The sequence below is a fragment of the Rhinolophus ferrumequinum genome, chromosome 15 (genome assembly GCF_004115265.2).
Source record: "Rhinolophus ferrumequinum isolate MPI-CBG mRhiFer1 chromosome 15, mRhiFer1_v1.p, whole genome shotgun sequence".
Classification (NCBI taxonomy): Eukaryota; Metazoa; Chordata; class Mammalia; order Chiroptera; family Rhinolophidae; genus Rhinolophus; species Rhinolophus ferrumequinum.
The window spans coordinates 46,671,809-46,685,083 of NC_046298.1; the positions used below are offsets into that span (position 1 = coordinate 46,671,809).

Below are 13,275 nucleotides of genomic sequence, written 5' to 3' on the forward strand. Positions count from 1 at the left end.
TTAATGACAGTTCACTACTGTAGTATACTGCCTGAAAGTAATTAAGCAGAGGTCATTATTACCATCTTCCAACAACACAAATAATGGGAGAGTTAAGAGGTATCAAATTAGGACAAGCTCTCTCTCTCCACATTATGGTGAAGCTGGTCTGATTCTCTGGAAGACTTGCTTAAGAATGAATCTACTATGGTTTCATTTTTCTCATTTTTTGTCACTGCGGACTTCTTGATGTGCAGACACACTGTCCATCTTTGGCCACCATGGAACAGCCGTCCACATCCGGCTCAACTTCTTCAAAAATAGCAGTTGTTGATCTTCAATGATCTTTGTTGCTTCTTTAGTTACTGCACCTTTCAAAACACTGTTAGTGTTCCCTGTGGGCTGGGCAGGAGATACTTTTGCCAATGACACCACACTGGTTATAACTGGCGTTGTATTTGTCCTTGCAGAAGGCAACGCCACTGAAACAGTTGGTGCCTTAGAAATATTTACTTTTCTTTGTGAAACAGGGTCATTCGTAATTTGCTGATGACAAAACTCCAAGACACAAAATAGGTTACAGAAATGATTGATGTTTCCTTGCCATTTTTTATGGGCTCACTTAGTTTACCCTGTCGTTTACAAGCATCACATTTGGCCATCTGATAAAACAGAACTGTAAATTTGGACATGCAATCTTCACAACAAAACTCTTCTAACTTGCCCTCTAATCGAATTTCTACCAAATCAGGGGATGTCTGGGAACAATAACTACACACCCTTCAGTAGTTTCCCAACTGTTCTCCAAAGTCACGGGCAGACAGGTACTTGGAAACTTCACTACAGAAAGGCTTATCAACCCCCAAGAACCGTACAGTCTCCTTTATAATTTTCTGTAGTTTACAGTAGTCACACATTGCTATAGCTTTTTCTTTTTGTGGTCAACAGAGCAACTCTTGCCACAAAACAGAAACATTTTACTCTTGTAGAAAAGAAGTTCAGATTTTGTGGCAAACAGATGGTTGCAGTGCTGACACTTGAATTTAACAACTGCATGGGCAGGAGCAACTTGCTGGGCCTCTGCGGCAGGAGACGGGAGGCCCGCTGCTTCAGAGCCACTGATGACACTGGCAGAAGTGGCAGAGGTGCTACCTCCTCCTGCTGACACCGCCGACCCAGAGGGCGGGCTTCCTTGGCCCTGAGACAGGGGCACTGCTGAAGAGTTTGTTCCTTTTGGCTTGTTAAATACATTCTGGAAAGCCACCACACAACTGGAGCTGCAGAAGCTGTATATAGTTCCATTGGACATGGCTAGGTGATACTGAGGGATTGCGGAGGTTTTACAACTATGACACGAAACCTGGACTCCTGAAGAAATAACTGTCTTAACTCTGTAAGCAGATAAACAATTAACAGAGCAGAAAAGTTCTGTTTTTCCTGAGTCATTCGTAGTCTCAATCATGTCAGCTGAGGGCCTCAATGATTTCCCCAAGGCATATGGAGGAGTCTGCACTGAATTCTGCTTATACGCTGTGACACTGGTTGAAGTGAAAACCTTCTGGGATTGCAGGGACCAGAGCTACTATAGCAATAACTCCCACAGTTCTCACATTTCATGATAAGGTTGTTGGTAGAGTGAAATTTTGGAAACAAGCATCACTACAGAGACCTTGTACCACACTTTGATATTTAATTTCAAATCGAATATCAGCATTCTTCTGACACATGCTGCACTTAGTTGAAATGCTATTGGTATATATGGTAACAACAGGTTTTTTCTTTAGCTCATAAGAAGAAAGGCATGACTGGCTGCAGAAATCTTTGTTGGGAGAAGAATTTTCAAATTGGGTTGTGATCACATCCTTTGAATTTAAAATGTCTCAAGAGGACTGTCATTAACTGAAAACACAGCACTAATTTTCAGTTCACTTTCTTGAGTTTTTGGCTTTGGGGCATGTCCATACTCTTGAGCATTGTCAGGTTCTTCTTTAATTTTGTCCGGAAGCCCCTGTTGTGGTGCCATTGCTTTGCTGCATTCACCATCCAAAGGTTCTTTAATTCTAATTTTTTATGTAAAGGAATTCCCCAGTCTACACTAATAGAGTTCTTCTTGGTAATGGACAGCTGGGCTCTGAAAGCGGACCACCTGCCCCTCTCAGGGTCTCCACGGGAGCCATGCCCAGGAAGGAGCCCCGTTGAGCTCTGCTCCACCTTCGCCTTCAATCGCCTGCCAGTGCGCCCCCGCCCGATATCTGCACCACGTCAGCCTCGCTCAAAAGTGATTTTGTTCAATGTGGAAACTCAGGCCCCACCCCAAAACTCCTCAGTCGGAATCTGCATTTTTACAACAGTCCAGTTTCTTGTTGTCCACGTGAAAATTTGAGAGGTATTTTGCATTTCTAACTCACCAAGACATTTCCAACCACGAAATGTACACAATGTATCCTGTATGATACAAGTACAACACTAAAAAATCCATATGCCTGTGTTGATGCCTGAAAATTTATCTTCCAGAAAAGGGAAAGTCTGTACAGTTGTTTGTGGATCATAGGTCATCCTCCTTTCTCAGAGTTGGAAAATATGCTAGAGAATATTACTGTCAGTGACCTTACCGTTTAGTTCTAGATACTCTCTTAGATCAAAACGAGGTCTCTTAACTCTGTTCTCATATTGAGTCAAGTTATGACCTTTTCTGTGACCATGTGGTAAATGTGTCTTTTGTTTCAGGGACGGTTGACATTCAGGGATGTGGCCATAGATTTCTCTCAGGAGGAGTGGAAATGTCTGCACCCAGCTGAGCGGAAACTGTACATGGACGTGATGCTGGAGAACTACAGGAACCTGTGCTCCCTGGGTGAGGGTGACTTCCTTCCAGAACTCCTACCTCACCGCAGGGTTGTGTTTCCTTCATCAGTACAGTGTCTCCTGGGAGCTTCTGCTTTGTGTGGTAGAGTTTCAGATCCCGGCTCTGAGGAACAAACGGGGGGTTTGCTGGTGTAGAAAAGAAGTCTTCATGATGCTCTTGGAGTGGAACTCAGGATCTGAAAAGTTTCTATGTTGTCCAGTAAAGGTGCTGTCACAAAAGAGTGTTTTGGGGAATCATTTTCTACAATATTCTAATTTTCGGCAATGTCCTTTCTTCTCAGCTGAGCACGTACTGGATTGGAAATTGGAGAATCTCCATCAAAACTCATGTTCCTTTTTCTAATAAACAGGTCTTGCTGTCTCTAAGCCAGACCTGGTCATCTTTTTGGAGAGAATGAAGGAGGCCTGGGCTGTGAAGCGAAAAAAGACAGTGTCCATCCACCCAGGTAGGTGGGAATGAAGGAGGCAGATGACACAGGTGACAGGGCCCAAGGTCCCGGAGGAGCCAGACCTTAAGATGTAGTTGGGGAAGCTCCGCTTCAGTGGATAGGATATGAGGAGCCCAGGTTTCTGTCTGTTGCTGTCACAGAGGGACAGTCCTATCCAACACATCCCGGGCTCCACATCCTCCTGCTCAGTGATCTGGGTCCCATGGCAGTGAGGGCCGATGTCCTCCCCCTGGACTGTGGGGGCCGCCCTGGTGTGGCTATTGTTCCATTGCCTCGGGGGCCGGGGAAAATCTGTGCTCTCTGCTGAGGAATTCTCCCTGAAGCCGTTTTTAAAGTTCCGTTCTTGTCTCATGTAAGGAGTTTGTGAAGCAAATGGTGGGAGGTCCTGGAATTTGGAACAGAAATCCCAGGGGCACTGGAGAGCATATCTCATGTTTTCTGCTTTATAATTTCTAATCCTAAGAAGGTTTCAAACATGACCCTACAAAATTTACACTCAGTAATTTTATCATAGCACAAGGCACAGCCTTAAAGGGAAGGGAGAACATCTCAATCTCGGTTTCATCTCAAAATGTCCTTTCACTTTGTGTGAACTAACATTATACATTTTGAGTATCTACTCTCCAATTCCTCCATGTTAGAATAGTTTAATGTATCCTTTTACCTCACAGAATTCTTAAATGAATTCATGCCGTGGGGTAGCTTAGAATATTGCCCACCATATAGGAAGGTCTCCATTGTTCCCTGATTTCTTAATGACTGTCATGTTATAATTCTGTCTTTTTCAGTCCAAAGCTTACTGGGCTTGTCTTGTATGTTTTCACTTTCTGATTAGATCTTTGTCAGATTAGTGGTTTTAGTTTTAGAAGTGCTGATAACAAGGTGCTGAAATGAACTCCTTCAATAAGACGTTAGTTGTAGAATTGTTAGGTTCTCATAGTTCGGAAAGTATTTGCTTTCTCAATTTCCATTTACTTCAGGCAAAAAGTAATCATGAGGTTTGTCATCTGCCTTCCTCAGCATGTTTCTCAATATTGCTGTACTTTAATCTCAAATGTTGATTTATGGATCACTGATTCTGTGATGTTTTACATTTTTGTTATTCCTTTATTTAGAAATGAAGGGATATTTTGTTCTATATTATGCATTACAGCCTATATATTTTCTGTAAGAATAGTAGTAATATATTAATAACCTAATAATTTTTCCAATGTAATTTACATGCTTATTGATTAAAATTTTTCCTCAGAGCTATTTATGAATGATTCTAATGCATTGTCTGTGAAAATTCCTGCCCTACAACGCATTCAAATGACTCAGAACGCTTGCTCTTCACGGGGCGACACTTACAGTGGAGGCTGAGGTCTATACAAGGATTCTTTTCAATAGTACATGTGTGTAGTGTTAAGAATTCGTGGAATCCATTGCTTCTTATTCTCATTCTGCAATTCCATAACAATGCATTTCCTTTTTTATGGTAGTTTCCTCAAATTTAGTTACTTGCGTTTTGGTTGTTACTTAACATATTATAAATGTCAATAACAGTATTCAGCTCAGCACACTTAAGACAATGTGGGGTTTGATTCGCATAAGAATCGGGTGTATGTGTATTGCCATTAAAATTATGTGCATGTTTGTCTCTATCATTTTACCCCGACTTTGTGCATAACTCATCTTGTTTATTTCCTTTGTTAGTTTGTGGTCAGTGCTTTTCTTACCCTGTGTAGTGAAGTAGTTGTGGTAATAGTCTTAATTTCACATCTATTTACTGTTGATTTTATATTCTCTATGAGAGAACCACTTTTTTAAATTGAAGGTGATTTTTGAAATGTTTCATAACTATATCTCTTCTAGATATTTTTATTCATTTTCAATTTTGGTAAAGACATGTGACTAAAACTCTACCCTCTGTAACTGTACAGTCCAGTCATGTTAAGTATATTTACGTTGTTGTACAACTGACCTCTGGAAATTTCCATCTTGGAAAATAGACTCAATACCCATTAAACAACCACTTCCTCATTTCCCTTCACCCCCTGCCTTCCTTTTGTTCTGTGAGGAGGACTGCATTAGGTGACTCACAGCAGTGGACTCTCATAGTGTCTGTGTCTTTGTGATTCATGAATTTTACTGAAATGTCCTCAAGGTTTCTCTGTTTTGTATCAGATTAGAGAATCTGTTTCTACTTCAAGGTAGAATAATATTCTGTTGTATGTATATGCTACATTTTCTTCACCCGTTCATCTATCGATGGCCAATTGTGTTGTTTCCACCTATAACAGGCTTTTATGAACAATGCTACAGTGTACATGTGTGTGCACACGGGCTCTTGCAGAGCCTCCTTTGAAGTCTCTTGGAAATGTACCCAGAAGTGGGATGGCTGCATCATAGCACGATTCTGTTTTTAAGTTTTTCACACACCTTCATATTGTTTTTCTTCTATTTTTTTTTTTAAAGATTTTATTGGGGATGGGGAACAGGACTTTATTGGAGAACAGTGTGTACTTCCAGGATTTTTTCCAATTTAAATTGTCCTTTCAATCGTAGTTGTGGAGGGCGCAGCTCAGCTCCAGGTCCAGTTGCCATTGTTAGTTGTAAGGGGCTGCAGCCCACCATCCCTTGTGGGAGTCGAGGAGTCGAACTGGCTACCTTGTGGTTGAGAGCCCACTGGCCCATGTGGGAATCGAACCAGCAGCCTTTGGTGTTAGGAGCACGGAGTTCCAACCACCTGAGCCACCGGGTTGGCCATATGGTTTTTCATAGTGTTTGTATCAATTTTTATTTCATCCAACTGTGCATAAGGTCCAAGTTTCCACATTTTTGCCAATACTTGATATTTTGTGTATCCCTGATAGTAGTCATTTTAATTGGTGTGCGGTGCTATTGTGTTTGTTAAGCAGTGGATACAAACATTTATGTTCTTGTATGAACGTAACGAACCACTCAAGTCCCATGGACCCGAGATCACATATTTCAGAGAAGCAGAAGTCTGAGGATGACTTTTATGCTAAGAGGAGATTTAGGTCACAGCAAAATTGAGTAGAAGTTACAGAGAATTCCCATAGGCCCCTCCCACAAGCAAACCTTCCCCTTTTCCATGCCCCAGAAGTGTTTTCTTTGTTCCATAGAGGTAGCTACATTGACATGTAATTGTCAGCCGGAGTTTATAGTTCACCTTGGGGTTCACTGTGGGGCTATCCATTCTGTGGGTGTGGACACATTTATGATGACACGTATCTACCACTATAGTGTCATACAGACTAGTGTCACAACCCTGAATATTCTCTGTGCTCTGCCTGTTCATCACTCTGTCCCATAAACCCTGACAACCAGTGATTTTTCAACTGTCTCCATCAGTTTGCGTTTTCTATAATGCCATAGCTGGAATCATAGAGTATGTGTCCTTTTCAGATTGGCTTCTTTCACTTAATATGTGTCTAGGTTTCCTGCACGTCTTTTCATGGTTTGATAGCTTATTTCTTTGTAGTGATGAATAATATTCCCTTCTCTGTATGCACCATGTTCACTCATCCATTCATTCAGGTCTTGACAGACATCTTGGTTGCTTCCTAGTTTTGGAAATTATGAATAAAGCTGCTATGAACATGCATGTGGGGACTCTTGTGTAGATAAACGTTTTCAACTTTTTGGTAACAAGTAAGGAGCACAGTTGCTGGCCAGTATGGTTAGTGCATGTGTAGTTTTGAAAAAAGCAGCAAACTGTACCCAAAAGGCTGCAGCATTTTGCGTTCCCACCCGCAGTGAGTGACAGTTCCTGCTGCTCCACGTCCTCACCAGAACTTGATGTTGTCTGTGTTCTGGGTTCTGGCCCCTCCTAGTAGGTGTGTAGTGGTGTTTAATTTGCTGTGTGTTTCATTCTCGTTGTTTTCATGTGCATTTCCCCGGTGACATATGATGTGGAGCATCGTTTTACATATCATTTTGCCTTCTGTATCTCTTGTCTAGTGTGCTGTCTGTTTAGGGCTTTGGCTCATTTTCCAATCGGGTTGGTAGTTTTCTCATCAATCAGTTTTAAGACTTCTTTGTATGTTTTGCATAGCAGACCTTTACAGGTATGTCTTTGCAAATATTCTTTCCCAGTCTGCGGCTTCTCATCTTCTACTCTTGATGAGGATGACTTGTTCATTTTTGCTCCTTAATAATTGGTATCAAACATGGGAGATCAGAACTTAATATTATGGACTGCAAAAACAAAAATTTGTTTAAGAATTTGCCTTGGGAAAAATCTGGAGAGTATAAAATTAAGTTTACTTTACATTTAATGACATTTAAATTATAATTCCAGCTGTGTGTTTATTCCTGGAATAAACACATAATGAGTCACGTGCTAGATGGAGAAGAGTTTACATACCGTATTTTGCCATGTATAATGACACTTTTGCCCAAATTTGTGAGGAAAAATAAGGATGCATATTATATATGGGTAGTACTAATCCTGTATCTACCTGTATCTACCTGTAACCACTTTCAGCAACTCTTGTAATTGCAGAAGTCAAACGTGACTTGTATTCACCTTTTGTTATCAGTATATGTTGAGTATTACAATTTTAATACAGTTTTCCTTTCTTAAAATGTGTATACAGTTTTTTGGCACCCTCTGTATAAATGTTTTTAATTCATTTATTTACGCTTATGAGTTAAAATTGTAAGTCTAGAAATCAATAACCATATCTATATGCAAACTAATACCCTGGAATATGATAATCAGTTTTGTTGAACTTACAATGAACTTGCAAGGAGGAAGAATTCTGGGCCTTCTATGATGGGTAAATATCATAAATTTGCACATAAACTTTCTTGTGCCTTGTATCTGTTCTTGTGTTTTGTAATTATTTGTTACATAAAATTTCTTGTACCATAATATGTTAAAAAAGAAATGCTAAATTCCTTTTTAATACAAAAAACCCCACAAGAACACAAATGTAAACAAATAAAAATTTGAATTAAAAAATTAAAAAGACAGATATTTTCCCCTGAAAGTTTGGGCCAAAAAACATGGGTGCGCATTATACATGGAAGCACATTATACACAGCAAAATACGGTATAAATTTTCTGACAATGTTATGCCAACTCTAATGAAATCTTTTAATTCATTCTTAATTGTACAGCCATCAAAGATGGCCTTTTTCCTCAGTTTATTTTTCATTATTGGTGTTTTTTACATTATAAAAATAATACATGATTGTTACAAATATTGAAACAGTTGAAAGATATTAAAATTTTATTGTGGTCCAAACTGTGATAAACCATTGTATTTGTTTACTTTTATTGTTAAAGTATAGTTGACATGCAATATTATATTAGTTTCAGTCGTACAACATGGTGATTCTTCATTTACATATCTTACGAAGTGATCACCACAGTGAGTCAAGTATCCATCTGTCACCTGACAAAGGTATCACAATATCATTGACTATATTCTGTATGCTACCTTACATCCCTTGCCTTACTCATTTCATAATTAGACATTTATACCTCTCAATACCCTTCACCTTTTTTTGCCTTTATGGCCCTCTTTTCTCTAGCCTCTATCGGTAAATTGTATCTGTGAATATTTTTCTGATTGGTTTTGTTGTTTTCACTTTTAGTTTTTAGATTCCACATGTCAGCAAAATTGTATGGTATTGGTCTTTCTGTGTCTGACTAATCTCACTTAGCATAGTACCCTCTAGGTTCATCCTTGATGTTGCCACTGGCAGGATTTCCGTCTTCCTCCTAGCTGAGAAACATTCCATTGTGGACATTTATCACATCTTCTTCATCCATTGATCTATCGATGGACATGTAAAATGGTTCCACATCTTGTTTATTGTAAATAATGTTGGGGTGGATGTATGGGTGTATATATCTTTTCAAATTTGTGATTTGGTATTCCTTGTATAAATGCCTGGAAGTAGAATTACTGGATCACGTGGTAGCTGTGTTTATAATTTTTTTGAGGAATCTCCATACTGTTTTTTGTTTGTTTTCTTTTTGTTTTACTTCCGTACTGTTTTTGCTGCACCGCCTTTTACATGAGTAAAATGTTGCAGCTTCATGTTGAATTCACGCTTGCATCATTATATCATTCTTTGGGTTGTGACAGTTTTTGACATTTACTGTGTATTTCTCTGATTAATATGGCCACTCCTACTTTTTATTGGTAACCGTTTGTATGGAATACCTTTTCCCATCCGTTTAGTTATGTCCTATAGCCTCACATCTAAAATGAGTCTCTTGCAGACAAAAGGTGTTGGATTTTATTTTTTAATCCATTCAGCCAACATATATCTTTTGATCGGGGGAGTTTTATCTGTTTCTATCTAAAGTAATTAACGAGAGGGAGGGACTACTACAACCATTTGAGATTGTTTTTTGCACTTTTTTTAAAGCTCTTTGGTCCCACTTTTCCCCTCTTACCTCTGTTCCATTTTGTGCTTTTGATTTTTATTTGGTATTCACACGCTTCCGACTTTTTTCTCACTTTTTGTGTGTCTGGTATAGCTATTTTATTGTGTTTACCATGGGGGTAACTTAAAACATTTTAAAGTTATGACAAAGTATTTTGAATTCTTGGTCAGGTTATTAATAGCTCTGTTAATTCAGGGCCAATGTCTGGAGATTTAGTTTGTTCCTGTGATTGGACCGTGTTTTTCTGTTCTTTCTATGCCTTGTGATCTTTTGTTGAGCTTTGGGAGCAGAAACAGCCACCATCTCAGGCTTTTTACTAGTTTTGTACAGGAAAACACAAATAATAGGGAGTTATGCTTGAAATTCTGAGGCCTGTCAATCCTATTCTAGGGATGTGTGTTCTCTGTGTTTTTCGTGCGTAATTTTCCACTGTAAAATGTTTTCCGTTTCTTCTTTAGAGGCAGTGGTACCTTCCTATTCTTGATGTTTGTCTTCAGTACTGCAGTCTTTGTGGTGTTTGAACAATTACTCACCGTTTTTCTTTGTGGCCACCACAATGCATTCACATTGCACCTCCATTCCCTGAGCACTTGGTGTCATGCAGAAGATAAATGAGTCCCTCAGGCAGCTGTGATGAGGGGAGATCATTGGACACACAGTATACTCAACTGTTTCCCTCCTGAGAAGAAACTGGGAATTGGCGTTTCTCACAATATTGCCATGGTGTGCCAGGGAGGGTTAGCAGCTATTATCAGCAAATGTAAGCAAGTTTTCTTTCCTTTTTGATGTGACTGTCTCCTGGGCATGCTGTGAACTCTGAACTCCCTTGTGAAATTATCAGTACTCAACCATGGAGGAGCGAAGTTTTGGTGCTCTTATGCCATCTTCCTAAGTCCTATAATAAGTATTAAATTCATATGGTAGAATTTACCTGACTGTTGAAAGAGTGATAATTTGTTTGGTGCCTTTCAGCTATGTCTTCTGCGGACACCCAGGGCTTGTTGCCAAAACTGGACATAGACGATTCATTCCACAGAATGCTTCTGGTAAGATATCGAAGGTGTGACCTTGAGTATCTACCTTTAATGAAAAAGTGGGAATGTGAGGGGAGTGTCAAGGGCAGTAGGGATATTATAATGGATATAACAAAACTGGCACTGTTAATCATAATAAAATCCCTGTGGCCAAAAGCTATCAAATATATAAGACATCTTGGGAAAACCATCAGTTTAAGGCAGTTACATTTGCAGAACAACGTGTTTCTAAATGTAAAGATAGAAAAGAGTTTTGTAAAGGTATATATTCTCTGTAAGAAAATTTGAAATAACTGGTAAGTCCCATAACACATGGTGTGAATAATCATTTGAGTCATTTAAAAAGTAGGATTGGATTAAACATTGAGTCAAAATTTCTAAAAACCAGAGATTTGAAAATGAAGATAGAAATTCTGAATCTCCTTTGTCTGACAGTCCCTTAACCAGGGATTCATTATTCTTTCAACAAGAAACAATTCCTCCTTATTCCAAATTCTATTATTTTCATGAATGTGGGAGGGTTTGTATACAAGCATCATGGTTCCATAGGTATCATGAATTGGGAACAACTTTACATGTTTAATGAAATTGGAGCCCTCACTAGAGGTCTTTCTGTCTTCAATGATTACCAGAGTACATGTAATGGAGAGAGAAGCAATCAATTCAATGAATCTTGGAAAAGCTTTAAACAAGGGTCAAACCGTAATAAGCATCAGAGAACTCACTTTCCAGAGAACCATTGTAAATATCGGAGTGTCTTAGATCAAAGCTTAAATCTTATACATCAGAGTCGCCCTATTGTAGAGAAGACAATCAAATGTAGTGAATGGGACAAATCTTTGAACCAATCTTTAAATCTTACTGAACTTGAGAATATTCACACTTTGGAGAAACCTTACGAATGTAATCCGTGTTGGAGAGTCTTTACTCCATTACCCAGTCTAAAGAGACGTAAGAAAATCCATACTGGAGAGAAGCCTTACAGATGTAGAGAATGTGACAAAGCCTTTAACTGGCGTTCATATCTTACTGAACATGAGAGAATTCATACAGGAGAGAAGCCTTACAAATGCAAACAGTGTGGTAAAGCCTTTATTTGGCGTTCAAATCTTACCAGGCATGAGAGAACTCATACTGCAGAGAAACCTTACAAATGTGAGCAATATGGCAAAGCCTTTACTCGGTGTTCACGTCTTGCTGTACATGAGAGAATTCATACAGGAGAGAAGCCTTACAAATGCAAACAGTGTGATAAAGCCTTTAATCGGCGTTCACATCTTGCTGTACATGAGAGAATTCATACAGGAGAGAAGCCTTACAGATGTAGAGAATGTGACAAAGCCTTTAACTGGCGTTCAAATCTTACCAGGCATGAGAGAACTCATACTGCAGAGAAACCTTACAAATGTGAGCAATATGGCAAAGCCTTTACTCGGTGTTCACGTCTTGCTGTACATGAGAGAATTCATACAGGAGAGAAGCCTTACAAATGCAAACAGTGTGATAAAGCCTTTAATCGGCGTTCACGTCTTGCTGTACATGAGAGAATTCATACAGGAGAGAAGCCTTACAAATGCAAACAGTGTGGTAAAGCCTTTACTTGGCGTTCATATATTAGTGTACATGAGAGAATTCATACAGGAGAGAAGCCTTACAAATGCAAACAGTGTGGTAAAGCCTTTAATCAGCATTCACATCGTACTAGACATGAGGTAATACATTGTGGAGAGAAGCCTTAGAAATGTAGAGAATGTGGTAAAGCCTTCTTTCGGCGTTCAAGTCTTACTCAGCATCAGAGAATTCATACGGGACAGATGCCTTACAAATGTGAGGAATGTGGAAAAGCCTTTATTCACTGTTCACACTTACTACACACGTGAGAAGTCATACTGGAGAGAAGCCTTACAAATGTAGAGAATGTGGAAAAGCCGTTATTCATTGTTCACATCTTACTCTACACATGCGATTCATAATGGATGGAAACTTGAAAAGTGAAGAATTTGGAAAACCTTATTGCTGGACCTACAGCCTCCCTCAGTAACTGAGAATATGTACTGGAGAGAAATTCTCCATTTCTAATACATGATGAAAGAATTTCATCCAAAATATATACTTCAGAATACCCCACCGAATTCATGCTACAAAGTGACTGGATGTAAAAAAATATGGGGAAGTGCTTAATTGAAAATCAACTCTGAAATATCAGAGAATTGATATCAGAATATAGTAAATCAAGAACACTTTTGACAGATTACTGTAAATAAGAGTACTTATAATAAATAAGCAAATGTTAAAAAACTTAGAAATCTTCCTTGTTAATCTGTTTCAACTTATTAAGGGGATGGATGTTGGACAGGTGTAATTACCTTCAATGTTTTTTTGTATATTGGCATTACATGAGGTAGTTTTTCAAAAAGGAAATATTAATGTGATTCCAGTATGGAGTCACTTGACATTATATTTTTACACCTAGTGTGTCTGTGTTTGAATCATGGGTTGATTGTTGCTGCCTCAAAGATGTGAGAGCCCTTGTATG

At 39.0% G+C, this 13,275-nt stretch overlaps 2 pseudogenes; one reads left to right on the forward strand and one right to left on the reverse strand.

The window, feature by feature from the left end:
* Positions 1 to 201: 201 nt before the first annotated feature.
* On the reverse strand, positions 202 to 1,953 carry LOC117035414 (zinc finger MYM-type protein 6-like; annotated as a pseudogene).
* Positions 1,954 to 2,095: 142 nt separating this feature from the next.
* LOC117035415 (zinc finger protein 479-like) lies at positions 2,096 to 12,780 on the forward strand (annotated as a pseudogene).
* Positions 12,781 to 13,275: the final 495 nt, after the last annotated feature.